Below are 20,523 nucleotides of genomic sequence, written 5' to 3'. Positions count from 1 at the left end.
TGGCAAAAAATAAAAGATTTTGATAACAATCCTCATTCGACAGATAAAACTGACCATTATCCCGGCATTGTGGTCTAGAAATGAATAACTAATCTGGTTCTGTCGTTGAGTATCATTGTCTCTGTTTCTCTCCACAGATGTTGCCAGGACTATTCAGTTTGCACGTCAATTCTTGTTTTTGGTTCAGATTTCCAACATCTGCATCTCTTGGTTTTCTGTTCAACTTTAAAACCGATGTTCTGCCAACTTTGGAAAAGTGGTCAGAAATATTCTTACCACGATGTGTGTGCAGAACAAAGCACGCATTCCTTGACCGGGAATAGAACCCGTGTCACGGCGGCGAGAGCGCCAAATGCTGGCTACTAGACTACAAGGTAAGGCAGAAGACGCCCTTACATTTATCCAGAAAACTGAATTAGTGACTGTATGAGAGCATGAGTCAAGCAGTTCATCTGAGGATGTAAATCTTCTCATTCCTGTTTTTGACTGAATGAGCGGTAACCATGCCTTCTGCTTGGAAACTCGAATATGTGAACTGCTCCAAATCATGACTGAGGTTTTCTGGTTTTGGTTCACGCAGGTTTAGAAATGCTCGGGTCCAAATGAAGCGTTTCAGAGCCTACTTTGGGATACATTTGACAGAGATGACATCAGGTAATCAATGTTCGCTGTGACCCGAGCAAATGAGAGCTTACCTTGTCACTGAACCAGAATGCCATCACATGTAAAGCAAATGCGATAGTTTTGGTGCAGAAAGGATCAGTGCTGGTAACTGTACCCTTAAAATGGACGGCGGGAGAAGATCTACAATTCGACTCATATCGTCGACCCAGGAGGAGAGAAACTTAGTTGAGAGTGTGGTGCTGGTCAGGCAGCATCCGCGCAGCAGGAGAAGCGCCGTTTGTTTCAGGAGCGTTTCATCATCTCCAGTCCTCACTTTATCCGAGGAGAGAAACTGAACAAAGTTTGATCCAGCAATTAATCGGAATGGTATTCCTTTTCACCATGGCTGCAGATGTGGGCTAGCAAATTCAAAGCCAGGTTTGCTGATGGGAACAACCAGCAGGAACGCTCCATTCCCACCAATCCACCTGTCCCAAGGGAACAAAGTAGCTCCTGCCTGGTTTGAACTAGAGATGTTTCGGGTGTGACCCAAATGGAACAATGAGGTCACAACCGAGCCACCGAGCCAGCTGCTCTTTATCCAACACTGACATTTCCGTTCCGAATAGACCAATGTTGGCCAGGGTTATTAGCATGATTGAAAAAAAAAGGATATCACGTGAAAATGCTCAGGAAATACTGACAAACAGGTTGCCAGGTTTGCCGAGTTTGGAATGTAGGGCGAGGCCGAATAGGCGCGGGCAATTTTCCTTGTAGCGCCGAGACAGAGGAATGTTCATAACTGCACTCTTAAACAGGATGGCCAGCAGGGCTGTAGACATCGCCACATATTCACAGCCACAGCGCAGTGACATTTGAAAAGAAATTCACGCAGCAGTTATTTGGAATGATACTTCTTTTCACCACTAGAGTAGTGATGGGCGAGTAAATGCAAAACAAGGTTTGCTGATGAGGCTGCAATAAAGCCCCATCGATCACCATCTGGAAAACTGTCGCCCTTAAAGCGGGAACAACAATATTTCTGCTCAGCTCTGAACGAGGCCACTTTCTGCAGAAACTGATGCTTCTACTCTCCAGAAAGGTATCAGGGCCCGCCGACTGCATTCTTGAAAATAGTAATTATCTGTGCTGGAAACATCCACCTATATTCTGAACAAGGAAGAATGTGTATCGAATAAAACCGTACACAGCAATTAATTGGACTTGCATTCCCTTTCACGACAACGGCAGGAATGGGCAGGGACATACAGAGTAAGGTTTACTGACCAGGTCAGAAAGCAATTACCTTCATCTATGTTCACACACAAGCCAATCGTTTTTACTGCCCGGATATTTGAAGGACTGATCCTTCCCATGGGAGGTGAAGGTGATAACTGCTCCCCCGCACAAACACAGTGGGGCCAGAGACCTGATCGAGCTGTCCCCCAGCGGTGATTGCGTTGTTCAGAACAGATTGGGTTTGCCGTGCGGGACTGAAACTCAGCGCGATCACCCAGAGACACGGTGTAACAGCCGCCAGCAGATGTGGAGGGGTTTGGGCCGGATGAAGACCCAGTCTGGGAAAAAAAGACTGGGTCCTAAATTCAAGGGGAATGAGTGTTACAGGGAGAAGACTGGAGAATAGGATTGAGAGCGATATTAGCCATGATCGAATGGCAGAGCAGACTATGGGCTGAAAGCTCTAACCGTCATCCTATACATTCCGGTCTCTGGGCATCTGGTATCTAAGGAAATAGAAACAGAGTTAATTGTTCATTTCCAAGTTCTTCGGTCATAAATGGGCAAAGTGAGAGATGGGACAGATCTGATACAAATTTAAAAGCTGGGAAAACGGTTGGAGAGGAAAATAAAATACAAGAGAATAAAGTTGGAAGCCAGAAGATAGTCAATAAAAAGGAAGACTGTACAAATCCAGAGGGAGATGGGTATGCAAAAAGAAATGTCACGAGTCCGAAGTCTTAACACTTTTCCTTTCCAAAATGCGAGCAGACCTGCTGAGATTTTCAGCAATTTCATTTGTTGGTTCCGAAACAGAAGATGGGAGTGATCCTGGACCAATCAGCTCTTCCATGCTCTGGGGATGTGAGACTTACCCGTTCACCCAGATCACTTCTGTCCCACTGTGAAACCTCACAATCCTGCCCCACCCCCACCCCTGTTACTGACAATAAACTGTCCATTTCGTGAACCCCCATGAGTACACAAGATGATTTTCCGTGTGAATTGTGAAACGTTCAGGCGAGTTCCCCTCGGTTTCCGTCAGAACGGTCTGAATCACTTCATTTTGGTTCAGGTCCATTTGACATTGAGCAGTCACTGTCAGACCCCGTCCCCCCAACAAGTAGACATTCGCGTTCTGTGTCTCTGAGCACTCTGGTGGACGTTTGGAGTGGAACCTGACGTTTTGAAAGAGACACAATTCATCGTATATTCGGGCGCACTGATAAACTTGTCTCTGGCACTTCCAGGAAAGTGGAGACAGCTTTCACTCAGAAACCGACGTGTGATCAAACACAGTCGGATCCACGTGTCAAAAACGACCCCTGCACTGGGTTGCAATCCCTCAAGTGGAGTAGAGGGCTGGATTTCTTTAAAGGAGTGAAAGGGCCCATCGTGAGGCTTGAACCTATGGCCCTGAGATTAAGCATCTCATGCTGTACCGACTAAAGTAGCTGGGCCTGGCTCACGATTAATTAGTGTGTCATTTCATACTGAGCATATTTCACCTGGCATTGCAATTTGCAAGGATCCAGTTCATTCCTCCCAATCACAAATGTCATCATCCACACTTTCCATTTCTCAGCTAGTATTCGTTCAGAACATTATTATCTATTTAGCACTTGTCTCTGGATTTAAGATTCAATATAAATATTTTCATCTTTTTATGCTCATCTTTAGGTGGCCGGAATGATTCCCAATCACTCTGGCAGACGTTAAATCAATTGGGAAATTCCCTAAGGAAACGCAATCATTCCTGTTTCGGGTGTAAGGAATCCCACCTGCTGCCGAGACAGAGTCCTCACAGTCAGCACTTTCTCTATCCTTCCTGCCCAACAACTTTCCCCACTTCTTATTTGCGAGACAGGAGTTTTGTTTATGAAACACTCCAAGGACAGGAACAATATTCTGAAGCCGTTCTCAATTTAAAGTGGAATTGTTGTCCCTCTCACACGGGAAGAGCCGTTCCTGGGGAAGGATTTTCCATGTGCTGTGTCCCAGGGCTGAGCAGGAAGCCGGTGATTGAAGCGGCAGTAGCCGCTTTCTTTTGGCAGCGGGGCCTTGGAGAGATTGGGGCCACATCCAGCTGCGGACTCTGCTGAGTTCTCGTGGTTGCAGTGTCGGTACATGGTTGGTCTCAATGCTTGAAATGAAATCATTGAAGCTCGGTGCGAAGGGCAGGCTCGAACCACCAAACTTGCAACCAAACGTGCTGACTATTTGAGACACAGAAACTGGCACCAAAAGTTTCCACATATTCGTCGTAAAGCAGTGCAGATGACGGGGTTCCACTGTTTTCAGCGTCAGTCTGGATTAGAGGCCTGACCGGCTGCAAACACAACAACGAAAATGTACAGGGCCTGCTAAGTTTCTCTGCCTGCAGAAGAACAGCCGCGATTTTGGTAGCGGTGGAATTCGAACCCACGACTCGATAGAGACTGGAGCTTAAATTCAGCGCCTTAGACCACTCGGCCACGCTACCCTACAGGCAGAGAGCGCTCAAAATTGTCATTACTAATGTTTCAGCGTCGCTTCACTTCAGCACTAACAGATCGTGCATTCAGTAACGAACGTGATGCAATTTAGAAAGTATTTGAAAGGGTTTGCAAGGTTTGCACTGTTTGGATAATAGCACGAAGCTAAATAGGCTTCGACAGTTTTCCCTGGGACTTCAGGACTGAGGAATGGCCTTACAGAATTTTAAAAAGTCATGAGGCAGACGGTCAGAGAAAAGAGTCAGGGAGTATTTTTTACATAAATTCATACAGTTTTTGAGCTCAAGATTTCTACATGAATGAATGCAGTTTTTGAGCAAAGTACAAAAACTGCATGCAAGTACAAATTCACCCACAAAATATATGTGTGCATGTGGGTCTTTGTCTGTCTGTGTGGGTGTGTCTGTCTGGGGTGGGGGTTGTGAGTGTGAGAAAGTGTGTGTGTGTGTGTCTGTGTGTAGTGAGTGCAGAGTGTCTTAAGTCTGTGAGGGGGTGCATGTGTGAGTGTGGGAGTGTGCGTGTCTATAAAGCTGTGCGTGGGTGTCTGTGTGCGCGTCTGTATGTACCTGTGTCCGCGTGTGTGTGTGTGTGTGTGCGTAGGAATATCTGTGTGTGTGTGTGTGTGTGTAGTGCAATGGTGATCACCTGTAATGTGACATGAACCCAAGATCCCGGTTGAGGCCCTCCCTATGGGTACCGAACTTAGCTATTAGCCTCTGCTCGGCCACTTTTCTCTTCTGCCTGTCCCGAAGTCCACCTTGGAGGATGGTCACCCGAAGGTCCGAGGCTGAATGTCCTGGCCGCTAAAGTGTTCCCCAACTGGGAGGGAACCCTCCTGTTGTGCGGTGCCCATTCATCTGTTGTCGTAGCCTTTGCTCGGTTTCCCCAATGTACCATGCCTCCGGGCATTCTTGCCTGCAACGTATAAGATAGACAAAGTTGGCTGAGTCACATGAGCACCTGCCAGGCAAAAGGTGGGAGGTGATCCAATGCGTAATAGTGGTATCCATGTCCACAATCAGACACGTCTTGCCGCATGAATTTATGTAAAACTCCATTATCTCACTTTTTAGATTAGAATCAATCTAAACATCATGGTATAGACAGAGAACACAGTGGTGGATTCTGGATCAGCGGTGCTGGAAGAGCACAGCAGTTCAGGCAGCATCGAAGGAGCAGCAAAATTGACGTTTCGGGCAAAAACCCTTCATCGGGATTAAAGGCAGTGAGACTGAAGAGTGGAGAGATAAACTAGAGGAGGGTGGGGGTGGGGAGAAAGTAGCATAGAGTACAATGGGTGAGTGCGGGAGGGGATGAAGGTGATAGGTCAGGGAGGAGAGGGTGGAGTGGATAGGTGGAAAAAGAGATAGGCAGGTAGGACAAGTCCGGACAACTCATGGGGACAGTGCTGAGCTGGAAGTGTGGAACTAGGGTGAGGTGGGAGAAGGGGAAATGAGGAAACTGTTTGAAGTCCACATTGATGCCCTGGGGTTGAAGTGTTCCGAGGCGGAAGATGAGGCGTTCTTCCTCCAGGCGTCTGGTGGTGAGGGAGGTGCGGTGAAGGAGGCCCAGGACCTCCATTTCCTCGGCAGAGAGGGAGGGGGAGTTGAAATGTTGGGCCACAGGGCGGTTGGTTGATTGGTACGGGTGTCCCGGAGATGTTCCATAAAGCGCTCTGCTAGGAGGCGCCCAGTCTCCCAAATGTAGAGGAGACCACATCGGGAGCAACGGATACAATAAATGATATTAGTGGAAGTGCAAGTAAAACTTTGGAGGATGTGGAAGGCTCCTTTAGGGGCTTGGATAGAGGTGAGGGAGGAGGTGTGGGCGCAGGTTTTACAGTTCTTGCGGTGGCAGGCGAGGTGCCAGGATGGGAGGCGGGCGTGGAGCTGACCAGGTAGTCACGGAGGGAACGGTCTTTGCCGAAGGCGGAAAGGGGTGGTGAGGGAAATATATCCTTGGTGGTGGGGTCTTTTTGGAGTTGGCTGAAATGTCGGCGGATGATTTGGTTTATGTGAAGGTTGGTAGGGTGGAAGGTGAGCACCAGGGGTGTTCTGTCCTTGTTACGGTTGGAGGGGTGGGGTCTGAGGGAGGAGGTGAGGGATGTGGACGAGATGCGTTGGAGGGCATCTTTAACCACGAGGGAAGGGAAATTGCGGTCTCTAAAGAAGGAGACCATCTGGTGTGTTCTATGGTGGAACTGGTCCTTCTGGGAGTAGATACAGCGGAGGTGGAGGAATTGGGAATACGGGATGGCATTTTTGCAAGAGGGAGGGTGGGAAGAGATGTAATCCAGGTAGCTATGGGAGTCGGTGGGTTTGTAAAAAATGTCAGTGTCAAGTCGGTCGTCATTAATGGAGATGGAGAGGTCCCGGAAGGGGAGGGAGGTGTCAGAGATGGTCCAGGTAAATTTAAGGCCAGGGTGGAATGTTTTGGTGAAGTTGATGAATTGCTCAACCTCCTCACAGGAGCTCATTTTCAGGCCCCGTCTTTGTTGGAGATGGTTAATTAAATATAACCTGGAGATGTAGAGACTCCTCATTTTAAGGCACTGACTGTGTGGTGGCTGGTTAAAACTTTTATAACCACGATATTTACAGTTTCTACAGTTTGGGGCACTGACTCTGGGCTGGCTGGTTAAACAAATAGCTATAACCAGGAGATTTAGAACCTGTCCAGTTTAGGGCACTGACACTGTGCCTTCTGGTTAAATATATAAAACAGTATATTTAGCGTCTCCTCAGTTTTGGGCACTCTCTCAGGTCTGGCTGATTAAATAAATATATATATATCCAGGAGATTTAGAGTCTCCTCAGTTTATGGCACTGACTGTGGGCTGGTGGCTTAAATAAATACATATAACTAGGAGATTTACAGTCTCCCCTGTTTAGGGTTCAGATTATGTGCTGGATGGATCAATATATATATATATATATATATATATATATATATACAGAGAGAGGGGAAAAACCCTTCATCGGGATTAAAGGCAGTGAGACTGAAGAGTGGAGAGATAAACTAGAGGAGGGTGGGGGTGGGGAGAACACCCCTGGTGCTCACCTTCCACCCTACCAACCTTCACATAAACCAAATCAGCCAACTCCAAAAAGACCCCACCACCAAGGATATATTTCCCTCACCACCCCTTTCCGCCTTCGGCAAAGACCGTTCCCTCCGTGACTACCTGGTCAGCTCCACGCCCCCCTCCCATGCTGCTTGTTTAAATACATGTATCCAGGATATTTAATGTTTCCTCAGGTTCGAGCACTGACTCTGGGCTGGCTGGGTCAATATACATAACCAGGAGATGTAGAGAAGCCTCACTTTAGGTCATTGACTCTGTGCTGGCTGGTTAAATATATGCATGTAACCAGGAGATTTAAATTCTGTTCAATTTAGGGCACTGACTCTGTGCTGGCAGGTTAAATGTATATAGCCAGGAGGGACAGAGTCTCCTCAGTTTGTGATACTGACTCTGGGCTGGCTGGTTAAACAAATGGCTATAACCAGGAGATTTAGTGTCTGTTCAGTTTAGGGCAATGGCTCTGTGCCTGCTGTTAAAATATATATATATATATATATATATATATATAATCAGGATATTTAGGGTTTCCCCAGTTTTGGGCACTGGCTCTCAACTCTATGATTAAATAAACATATATAACGAGGAGATTCAGAATCTCCTCGTTAATGCACTGATTGCGGTCTGGCGGATTAAATAACTAGATATAACCAGATTTAGAGTCGCCTCAGTTTCCGGTTAAACAATGTGCTGAATTTATAAATACACATAAATTACCAGGAGATTTAAAGTCTCCTCAGTTAAGGGCACTGACTCTGTGCCATCGGTTTAAATATATATATAACCTGGAAATTTAGAGTCTCCTCAGTTTGAGCACTGACTCTGTGTTAGCTGGTTAAACATATATATACAACCTGGAGATTTAGAGTCTCCTCTGGTGAGGGCACTGACTCTGTGCTGTCTGTTTAAATATATATAACCACGAGATTCAGATTCTCCTCAGACAAGGCAGAAACTCTGTGCAGGGTGGTTAATTAAATATGCATATCCAGGAGATTTAAATTCTCCACACGTTAGGGCACTGACATTGTCCTGGCTGGTTACATAAATATATATATAATCAGGAGATTTAGAATCTCGTCAGTTTAGGCACTGACTCTGTGCTGACTGGTTTAATATATATAACCAGGGGATTTAGTGTCTGCTCATTTTCGGGCACTGACTCTGTGCTGTGTACTAACACATACATACTCAGGAGATTTAGAGTCTACTCAGTTATGGGCACAGCCAGCACATTTTCTGAACCCGAAAATGAGCAGACTCTATATTTCCTTGTTACATATATTTATTTAACCAGCCAACACAGAGTCAGCACTGACTTTATGCTGGCTGACTAATTTCAAAACAACAGGAGATTTAGAGTGACCTCAGTAAATGGCACTGTCTGTGTGCTGTCTAATTAAATATATACAACCAGAAATATAGAGTCTCCTCAGTTTAGGGTACTGACTCTGTGCTGGCTGGTTGATTATCAGGAGATTTAGAGTCTCCTCATTTCAAGGAACTGACTGTGGTGTCTGTTTAAATATATATAACCAGGCGATTTAGCGTCTCCGCAGTTAAGGCACTGACTCTGTGCTGGCTGGTTAATTATATATAACTAGGAGATTTAGAGTCTCCTCAGTTTCGGGCACAGACTCTGTGCTGGCTGGTTAAATAAATAGATACAACCAGGAGATTTAGAGTCTCTAGTTTCGGCCACTGACTGTGTGTTGGCTGGTTTAATAGATACAAAACCACAAGATTGAGTCTTCTCAGTTTAACGCACTGACTTTCTGCAGGTGAGTTAAATAAATATATGTAACCAGGAGATTTAGAGTTTCCTCAGTTAAGGGCACTGATTCTGTGATGTCTGGTTAAATATATATAACAAGGATATTTATAGACTCCTCAGATTATGGCACTGACACTGGGTTGGCTGGTTATATAATTATATAGAAACAGGAGATTTAGAGTCTCGTCAGTTTAGGGCACTGATTCTATGATGGCTGATTAAATAAATATATTTCACCAGGGGATTTAGTGTCGGCTCATTCTAAGGCACTGACTCTGTGCTGTGTATTTAAATATACATAACCAGGAGATTTAGAGTCTCTAGTTTAGGGCACTGACTTTCTGCTGGTGAGTTAAATAAGTATATGTAACCAGGACATTTACAGTCTGCTCATTTTAGGGCACTGACGCTGTGCTGGCTGGTTATATGTAACCAGGAGATTTAGAATCGCCTCAGATTAGGGCACTGATTCTGTGATGTCTGGTTAAATATATATAACCAGGATATTTAAAGACTCCGCAGATTAGGCCACTGACTGTTGGCTGGCAGATTAAATAAATTTATGTATCTATTAGATTTACAGTTTCCTCAGTTCAGGGCTCAGACTATGTGCTGTATAGATAAATATGTATATATAAACAGGAGATTCAGAGTGTCCTCAGTTAATGGCATTGACTCTCAGCTGTTGCTTAAATATATACAACCTGGAGATTCAGAGCCTCCTTAGTTTAGGGCACTGACTCTGTGCTGCCTGGTCAAATAAATGACAGCCAGACTACGAAGACCTCTCGGAATCCTGATAGCACACAATCCCACCAACACTCTCAAACAAAAACTGGTTAAAAAAAATAGATATAACTAGGTGTTTTAGACTCTCCACTGAATTTCTACTGTCTAGTTAAATAAACATGTAAAACCACGAGATTCCGATTCTCCTCAATCTAGAGCAGTGACTCTGTGCCGGATGGTTAAATAAACATGTACATCCAGGAGATTTAAATTCTCCACAGTTAAGGGCACTGACTCTGTGCTGGCTTGTTTAATACATATAACCAGGAGATTTAGAGTCTGGTCATTTTCGGGCACTGACTCTGTGCTGTGTATTTAAATATACATAACCAGGAGAGTTAGCGTCTACTCAGTTATGGGCACAGCCAGCACATTTTCTGAACCCTATAATGAGCAGACTCTATATCTCCTTGTTATATATCGATTTACCCAGCCAGTCCAGAGTCCGTGCCCCAAACTGAGGAGACTCTAAATGGCCTGGTTACATATATTTATTTAACTAGCCAACACAGAGTCAGCACTGACTTTATGCTGGCTGACTAATTTCAAAACAACAGGAGATTTAGAGTGTCCTCAGTAAAGGGCACTGACTCTGTGCTGGTGGGTTAATTAAATATATATATCTATATATACCTAAGAGATTTAGAATCTCCTCAGTTTAGGGCTCAGACTATGTGCTGGATGGATAAATACTCATAAATTACCAGGAGTTTTAGAGCCTCCTCATTTTAAGGCACTGACTCTGTGCTGTCTGTTTAAATATATATAACCAGGCGATTTAGCGTCTCCGCAGTTAAGGCACTGACTTTCTCCTGGTTTATATATATGTATTTATTCATCCATCACATAGTCTGAGCCCTAAACTGAGGTGACTCTAAATCTCCTGGTTATATATTTATTTAACCCACCAGCCTCAGTCAGTGCCCGAAACAAAGGAGACTCTAAATATCCTGGTTATATGTTTTTACTTAACCAGCCAGCCCAGAATCAGTGCCCTACCATAAGCAACCTCTAAATTTCCTGGTTATGTATATTTATTTAGTCAGCCAGCGCAGTCAGTGACCCAAAATGAGGAGACTCAATCTCCTGGTTGTATATATTTAACCAGCCAACAGAGTCAGTGCCCTAACCTGAGGAGACACTAAATCTCCTGATTATATATTTATTTAACCAGGCAGCATAGAGTCAGTGCCCTAAATGGAGGAGACTCTGAATCTCCTGGTTGTATATATTTAAACAGCAGCACATAGTCTGAGCCCTAAACTGAGGAAACTATAAATCACAAAGTTCTATAAATGTACTTAACCCTCCAGCCCATAGTCAATGCCCATAACTGAGGAGATTCTAAATCTCCTGGTTATATATATTTAAATGGACAGTGCAGAGTCAGTGCCCTTAAATCAGCAGAATCTAAATCTCTTGGTTTTATGTATTTATTTAACCAACCAGCGCAGAGTCAGTGCCCTATAATGCACAGAATCTAAATCTCATGGTTGCACATATTTATTTAACCAGCCAGCATTGATTCAGTGCCCTCACCTGAGGAGACACTAAATCTCCTGATTATATATTTATTTAACCAGGCAGCATAGAGTCAGTAACCCCACACTGAGGAGACTCTGAATCTTCTGGTTTTATATATTCATGTATTTATCTCTACAGCACATAGTCTGAGCCCTAAACTGAGGAAACTATAAATCTCCTAGTTATATAAATTTATTTAACCGGCCAGCCCACAGTCAGTGACCTAATCTGAGGAGTCTATAAATATCCTGGTTATATATATTTAACCAGACATCACCGAATCAGTGAAATAAACTGACGAGTCACTAAATCTCCTGGTTACATATAACCACCCAGCACAGTGTCAGTGCCCGAAAATGAGCAGACTCTAAATGCCCTGATTACATATATTTCTTTAACTCACCAGCAGAAATTCAGTGCCCGCAACTTAGAAGACTTTAAATCTTCTGGTTATATGCATTAAACCAGCCAACACACTGTCAGTGCTCTAAACTAGAGACTCTACACCTCCTGGTTGTAACTATTTATTTAACCAGCCAGCACAGAGTCTGTGCCCCAAACTGAGGAGACTCTTAATGTCCTGGTTATTAATACCTGGTTATCCATCTTGCCCTAAAGTGAGGAGAATCTAAATCTCCTGGTCATATATATTTATTTAACCATCCGGCACAGAGTCAGTGCCCTCGACTGAGGAGATTCTGAATCTCGTGGTTTGACATATTTATTTAACTAGACAGTAGAATGTTAGTGCCCTGAACTGAGGAGACTATAAACCACCCCGATATATCTATTTTTAACCAGCCATCCCAGAGTCAGTTACCCAAACTGAGGAGAGTCTAAATATCCTGGTTATACAAATTTGAATCAGCCACCACACAGTCAGTGCCCTCAACTGAGGAGACCTAAAACGTCCTGGTTATATACAATTAACCAGCCAGCACAGGGTCAGTGCCCCAAACTGAGGAGACTCTAAATACTCTGGTTATAAAAGTTTTAACCAGCCACAACACAGTCAGTTCCAGAAAATGAGGAGACTCTAAATCTCCTGGTTATGTATATTTAAATACACAGCACAGAGTCAATGCCTTAGAATCAGCAGACTCTAAATCCCCTGGTGAAATATACTTATTTAATCAGCCATCATAGAATTAGTGCCCTAAACTGACGAGACTCTAAATCTCCTGTTTCCATATAATTATATAACCAGCCAACCCAGTGCCAGTGCCCTAATCTGAGGAGTCTATAAATATCCTTGTTATATATATTTAACCAGTCATCACAGAATCAGTGTCCTTAACTGAGGAGACTCTAAATCTCCTGGTTACATATATTTATTTAACTCACCTGCAGAAAGTCAGTGCCCTAAACTGAGAAGACTCAATCTCGTGGTTTTGTATATATTAAACCAGCCAACACACAGTCAGTGGCCGAAACTAGAGACTCTAAATCTCCTGGTTGTATCTATTTATTTAACCAGCCAGCTCAGAGTCTGTGCCCGAAACTGAGGAGACTCTAAATCTCCTAGTTATAGCTGTTTTTTTTTAAACCAGCCAGTCCAGTGTCAGTGCCCCAAACTGAAGAGACTCTAAATCTCCTGGATATGTAGATTTAAATACTCAGCACAGAGTCAGTGCCCTAGAATGAGCAGATTCTAAATCCCCTGGTTATATATATTTATTTAATCATCCAGCACAGAGTCAGTGCCCTAAAATGAGCAGATTCTAAATCTCCTAATTATATATATGTATTTAACCAGCCAGCACAATGTCGGTGCCTTAAACTGTGGAGAATTTAATTTCTCCTGGATATACAGGTTTATTTAACCATCCAGCACAAAGTCAGTGTCCTTGACTGAGGACACACTAAAGGTCCTAGTTTCATATATCTATTTAACCAGAGTGTAGATTTGCTCGCTGAGCTGTAGGTTTGATATCCAGACGTTTCATTACCAGGCTAGGTAATATCATCAGTGGTGACCTCCAAGTGAAGCGAAGCTGTTGTCTCCTGCTTTCTATTTATATCTTTCTCCTTGATGGGGTTCCTGGGGTTTGTGGTGATGTCATTTCCTGTTCATTTTCTGTGGGTTTGATAGATGGCATCTAGATCTATGTGTTTGTTCATGGCATTGTGGTTGCAGTGCCAGGCCTCTAGGAATTCTCTGGCATGAATTATTTGCCTCGCCTGTCCCAGGATAGATGTGTTGTCCCAGTCGAAATGGTGTTTTTTTTTCATCAGTGTGTAGGGTTACGAGGCAGAGATGGTCGTGTCTTTTTGTGGCTCGCTGGTGTTCGTGTATCCTGGTGGCTAACTTTCTTCCTGTTTGTCCAACGTAGTGTTTGTTGCAGTCCTTGCATGGGATATTGTAGACGACGTTGGTTTTGTCCATGGGTTGTACTGGGTCTTTTAAGTTTGTTAGTTTTTGTTTTAGAGTGTTGGTGGGATTGTGTGCTACCAGGATTCCGAGGTGTCTTAGTAGTCTGGCTGTCATTTATTTAACCAGGCAGCACAGAATCAGTGCCCTAAACTAAGGAGACCCTGAATCTCCAGGTTGTATATATGTAAACAGCAGCTGAGAGTCAATGCCCTTAACTGAGAACACTCTAAATCTCCTGTTTATATATACATATTTATCTATACAGCACATAGTCTGAGCCCTGAACTGAGGAAACTGTAAATCTACTAGATACATAAATTTATTTAATCTGCCAGCCCACAGTCAGTGCCCTAATCTGAGGAGTCTATAGATATTTTGCTTATATATATTTAACCAGACATCACAGAATCAGTGCCCTAATCTGAGGAGATTCGAAATCTCCTGGTTACATATGACCAGCCAGCACAGCGTCAGTGCCCTAAAATGAGCAGACTGTAAATGTCCTGGTTACATATACTTATTTAACTCACCAGCAGAAAGTCAGTGCCCTAAACTAGAGACTCTACCTCTCCTGGTTATATATATTAAACCAGCCAACACACAGTCAGTGTCCTAAACTGAGGAGACTCTACATATTCTTATAAAAATTTAATCAGCCAACATACAGTCACTGCCCTAAACTGAGGAGAACCTAAATCTCCTAGTTATGTATAATTATTTAACCAGCCAGCACAGTGTCAGTGCACTAAATTATGGAGAATTTAAATCTCCAGGATACACATGTTCATTTAACCATCCAGCACAGAGTCAGTGCTCTAGACTGAGGAGAATATGAAACCCGTCGTTTTGCATATTTATTTAACCAACCAGTAGAAAGTCAGTGCCCTAAACTGAGGGGACTCTAAATACTCTGGTTCTAAAAGTTTTAACCAGCCACCACACAGTCAGTTCCTGAAAATGAGAAAACTCTAAATCTCCTGGTTATATTTAATTAAACAGCTTGTTATATGCAAGGTTTGTGAAGGTTTGTAGCTCAGGTTGAGGTTAAGGATGTAGGTTTGCTCGCTGAGCTGTAGGTTTGAGGCAGCTGTCGGGCTACGAGGCAGAGAGGGTCGTGTCTTTTTGTGGCTAGCTGGTGTTCGTGTATCCTGGTGGCTAACTTTCTTCCTGTTTGTCCAAAGTAGTGTTTGTGGCAGTCCTTGCATGGAATTTTGCAGTTGACTTTGGTTTTGTCCATGGGTGGTACTGGGTCTTTTAAGTTTGTTAGTTTTTGTTTTATAATGTTGGTGGGTTGGTGTGCTACTAGGACTCCGAGGGGCCTTAGTAGTCTGGCTGTCATTTCTGAAACTTCTTTGATGTATGGTAAGGTTGTTAGGGTTTCTGGCTGTGTTTGGTCTGCTTGTCGTGGCTTCTTCTTGAGGAATCTGTGCACTGTATTTTTTGAGTAACCGTTCTTCTTAAATACGTTGTATAGGTGGTTCTCCTCTGTTTTCCGAAGTTTGTCTGTGCTGCAGTGTGTGATGGATCGTTGGAATAGTGTTCTGATACAGCTTTGTTTGTGTGTGTTGGGATGGTTGCTGGTGTAGTAAAGTATTTGGTCCGTGTTTGTCGGTTTTCTGTATACGCAGGTTTGTAGTTCTCCGTTGTCCATTCCTAGACGTCACAGTCGAAAGAAGAGTCTCCTCAGTTTAGCGCACTGACTGTGTGGTGGCTGGTTAAATAAATGGATACATCCAGGAGATTTAGGGTCTCTTCAGTTTAGGACATTTACTCTGTGCTGGCTGGTTAAAGATATATAACCTGGGGATATGGAGACTGCTCATGTTAGGGCACTGTTTCTATGATGGCTGATTAACTAAATATACATAACCAGAAGATTTAAAGCCTGCTCATTCTTGGGCACTGACTCTGTGCTGGCTGGTAAAATAAATATATACAACTAGAAGATTTAGAGTCTCCTCTGTTTGGGGCACTGACTTTTTGCTGGTTAGTTAAATAAGTATGGATAACCACGAGATTCAGAATCTCTTCAGTCTAGGGTACTGACTCTGTGCTGGCCAGTTTAATAAATATATATAAAACCAGGAGATTTAGAGTCTGTTCTGTTTAGAGCACTGACTCTGTGCTGGCTGGTTAAATCTTTATCACCAAAGATTTAGAGTCTGCTCTTTATGGGGCACTGAGACTGTGCTATCTAGTTAAATATACATATAAACAGGAGATTTAGAGTCTCCTCAGGTTAGGGCATTGACATTCTGCTGGCTGGTTAAATAAATATATATAACCATTAGATTCAGATTCTCCTCAGTTTAGGGCACTGACTCAGTGTTGGCTGGTTAAATATATAGAAGCAGGAGAATTGCAGTCTCCTCAGTTTAGGGCACTGACATTTTGCTGAATTGTTAAATAAATATAGAAAACCAGACGATTTAGGATCTCCTCAGTTTAGGGCACTGACTCGGTGTTGGCTGGTTAAATATATAGAAGCAGGAGAATTGCAGTCTCCTCGGTTTAGGGCACTGACTTTTTGCTGAATGGTTAAATAAATATATATAACCAGACGATTTAGGGTCTTCTCAGTTTAGCGCACTGACTCTGTGCTGGCTGATTAAACAAATAAATATAACCAACACATTTAAACTCTGCTCATTATAGGGCATTAACCCTGTGCTGGCTGGTTAAATACTGAAATATAACCAAGATATTTAGAATCTCCTCAGTTTGGTGCACTGACTCTGTGCTCGCAGGTTAGTTATATATAACCAGGAGATTTAGAGTCTCCTCATTTTCAGGCCCCGACTCTGTGCAAGATGGTTAATTAAATATAACCTGGAGATTTAGAGACTCCTCATTTTAAGGCACTGACTGTGTGGTGGCTGGTTAAAACTTTTATAAACAGGATATTTAGAGTCTTCATATTTTGGGGCACTGACTCTGGGCTGGCTGGTTAAATGAATAGATATAACCAGGAGATTTAGAACCTGTTCAGTTTAGGGCCCTGACTCTGTGCCTTCTGGTTAAATATATAAAACCAATATATTTAGCGTCTCCTTAGTTTTGGGCACTCTCTCGGGTCTGGCTGATTAAATAAATAAATATATCCAGGAGATTTAGAGTCTCCCCAGTTTCGGGCACAGACTCAGTGCTGGCTGTTTAAATATATATAACCAGGAGACTGAGAGTCTCCTCAGTTTATGGCACTGACTGTGGGCTGGCGGCTTAATTAAATATATAAAACGAGGAGATTTACAGTCTCCCCAGTTTAGGGTTCAGACTATGTGCTGGATGATTAATACATATATATATATATATATATATATATATATTTCGACTCTCCTCAGTTTAGGGCATTGCCTCTTTGCTGTCTGTTTAAATACATTCATCCAGGATATTTAGAGTCTCCTCAGTTTCGAGCACTGACTCTGGGCTGGCTGGGTCAATATACATTGCCAGGAGATGTAGAGAATCCTCACTTTACGTCACGGACTCTGTGCTGGCTGGTTAAATATATGCATGTAACCAGGAGATTTAAATTCTGTTCAATTTAGGGCACTGACTCTGTGCTGGCTGGTTAAACAAATAGATATAACCAGGAGATTTAGTGTCTCTTCAGTTTAGGGCAATGGTTCTGTGCCTGCTGTTTAAATATACATAATCAGGATATTTAGGGTTTCCCCAGTTTTGGGCACTGGCTCTCAACGCTACGATTAAATAAACATATAGAACGAGGAGATTCAGAATCTCCTCAGTTAATGTACCAGGAGATTTAGATTCTCCTCATTTGGGGCACTGATTGTGGGCTGGCCGATTAAATAAGCAGATATTACCAGGAGAATTAGAGTTGCCACACTTTAGGGCTCAGATCATGTGCTGAATTAATAAATACATATAAATTACCAGGAGATTTAAAGTCTCCTCAGTTAAGGGCACTGACTCTGTACTGTCGGTTTAAAAAAATATATAAAACCTGGAAATTTAGAGTCTCCTCAGTTAAGGGCACTGACTCTGTCCTGTCTGTTTAAATATATATATATAAACACGAGATTCAGATTGTCCTCGGTCAAGGCACAGAGTCTGTGCTGGATGGTTAAATAAACATGCATATCCAGGAGATTTAAATTCTCCACACGTTAGGGCACTGACTCTGTGCTGCCTGGTTACATAAATATATATAATCAGGAGATTTAGAGTCTCCTCAGTTTAGGGCACTGACCCTGTGCTGGCTGATTGAATCAATATACATAACCAGGGGATTTAGAGTCTGCTCATTCTGGGGCACTGACTCTGTGCTGTGTATTTAAACATACGTAACCAGGAGATTTAGAGTCTACTCAGTTATGGGCACAGCCAGCGCATTGTCTGAACCCTAAAATGAGCAGACTCTCTACCCCCTGGTTATATATCGATTTACCCAGCCAGCCCAGAGTCAGTGCCCTAAACTGAGGAGACTCTAAATGTCCTGGTTACATATATTTATTTAACCAGCCAACACAGAGTCAGCACTGACTTTATGCTGGCTAACTAATTTCAAAACAACAGGAGATTTAGAGTGTCCTCAGTAAAGGGCACTGTCTGTGTGCTGTCTAATTAAATGTATATAACCAGAAATTTAGAGTCTCCTCAGTTTAGGGCACTGTCTCTGTGCTGGTGGGTTAATTCCATATTTCTATATAAAACTAAGAGATTTAGAATCTCCTCAGTTTAGGACTCAGATTACGTGCTGGATTGATAAATACATACTCATAAATTACCAGGAGTTTTAGAGTCTCCTCATTTTAAGGCACTGACTCTGTGCTGGCTGGTTGATTACCAGGAGATTTAGAGTCTCCTCATTTCAAGGAACTGACTGAGTGCTGTTTGTTTAAATATATATTCCCGGCGATTTAGAGTCTCCTCAGTTAAGGCGCTGACTCTGTGCTGTCTGGTTAATTATATATAACCAGGAGATTTAGAGTCTCCTCAGTTTCGGGCACTGACTTTCTCCTGGCTATATATATGTATTTATCCATCCATCACATAGTCTGAGCCCTAAACTGAGGTGACTCAAAATCTCCTGGGTATGTATATTTATTTAACCCGCCAGCCTCAGTCAGTGCCCGAAACTAAGGAGACTCTAAATATCCTGGTTAGATGTTTTGCTTAACCAGCCAGCCCAGAGTCAGTGCCCTACAATTGCAGCCTCTAAATGTCCTGGTTATGTATATTTATTTAGTCAGCCAGCACAGAGTCAGTGCCCTAACCTGAGGACACACGAAATCTCCTGATTATATATTTATTTAACCAGGCAGCATAGAGTCAGTGCCCGAAACTGGGGAGACTCTAAATCTCCTGGTTATATATAATTAACCAGCTCATTATATATATTAAACAGACAGAACAAAGTCAGTGCCATAACTGAGTAGAGTCTAAATCTCCTGATTACGTATACTTAAATGCACAGCACAGAGTCAGTGCCCGAGAAAGAGCAGACTCTAAATCTCCTGGTTATATATATTAGACCAGCCAGCACAATGTCAGTGCTCTAAATTGTGGAGAATTTAAATCTCCTGGATGTACATGTTTATTTAACCATCCGGCACAGAGTCAGTGCCCTAGACTGAGGACATTCTGAATCTCGTGGTTTGACATATTTATTTGTCGAAAGTCAGTGCCCTGAACTGAGGAGACTCAAAACCAGCTAGTTATATCTATTTTTTTAACCAACCATCCCAGAGTCAGTGCCCCAAACTGAGGAGAGTCTAAATATCCTGGTTATATACAATTAACCAGCCAGCACAGCGTCAGTGCCCTAAACTGAGGAGACACAAAACATCCTGGTCATATACAATAAACCAGCCAGCACAGAGTCAGTGCCCCAAAGTGATGAGACTCTAAATACTGTGGTTATAAAAGCTTTACCCAGCCACCACGCAGTCAGTTCCCGAAAATGTGGAGACTCTAAATCTCCTGGTTATATATAATTAACAAGCTCGTTACATATACTAAACAGACGGAACAGAGTCAGTGGAAATAACTGAGTAGACTCTAAATCTCCTGGTTATGTATTTTTAAATACACAGCACAGAGTCAGTGCCCTAGAATGAGCAGACTCTAAATCTCCTAATTATATATATTTATTTAACCATCCAGCACAGAATCCGTGCCATAGACTGCGGAGATTCTGAATCTCGTGGTTATATATATGTAAACAGACAGCTCAGCCAGTTCCCTTGACTGAGGAGACACTAAAAGTCCTGGTTACATATATCTATTTAAGCAGGGTGCAGATTTGCTCGCTGAGCTGTAGGTTTGATATCCAAATGTTTCATTACCTGGCTAGGTAACATCATCAGTGGCGACCTCAAAGTGAAGCAAAGCTGTTGTCTCCTGCTTTCTATTTATATGTTTGGCCTGGATGGGGTTCCTGGGGTTTGTGGTGATGTCATTTCCTGTTCGTTTACTGAGGGGTTGATAGATGGTATCTAAATCAATGTGGAAAATGTGAGGACTGCAGGTGCTGGAGATCAGAGCTTAAAAATGTGTTGCTGGAAAAGCACAGCAGGTCAGGCAGCATCAAAGGAACAGGAGAATCGACATTTCGGTCATAAGCCCTTCTTCAGGAATGAGGAGGGTGTGCCAAGCACGCTAAGATAAAAGGTAGGGA

The 20,523-nt window shown here is 43.0% G+C and overlaps 1 non-coding gene across 1 annotated transcript; it reads right to left on the bottom strand.

Annotated features, from left to right (window-relative positions):
- Window positions 1–4,242: 4,242 nt before the first annotated feature.
- On the bottom strand, window positions 4,243–4,324 carry trnal-uaa (transfer RNA leucine (anticodon UAA)). The gene has a single exon. It is a non-coding gene; the product is annotated as a tRNA-Leu (tRNA).
- Window positions 4,325–20,523: the final 16,199 nt, after the last annotated feature.

The sequence above is a fragment of the Chiloscyllium plagiosum genome, unplaced genomic scaffold, assembly GCF_037043375.1.
Source record: "Chiloscyllium plagiosum isolate Xiang-an unplaced genomic scaffold, Cpla_swu_hap1 HiC_scaffold_21, whole genome shotgun sequence".
NCBI classification, from domain to species: domain Eukaryota; kingdom Metazoa; phylum Chordata; class Chondrichthyes; order Orectolobiformes; family Hemiscylliidae; genus Chiloscyllium; species Chiloscyllium plagiosum.
This window is presented reverse-complemented; position numbering and strand designations above follow the sequence as displayed.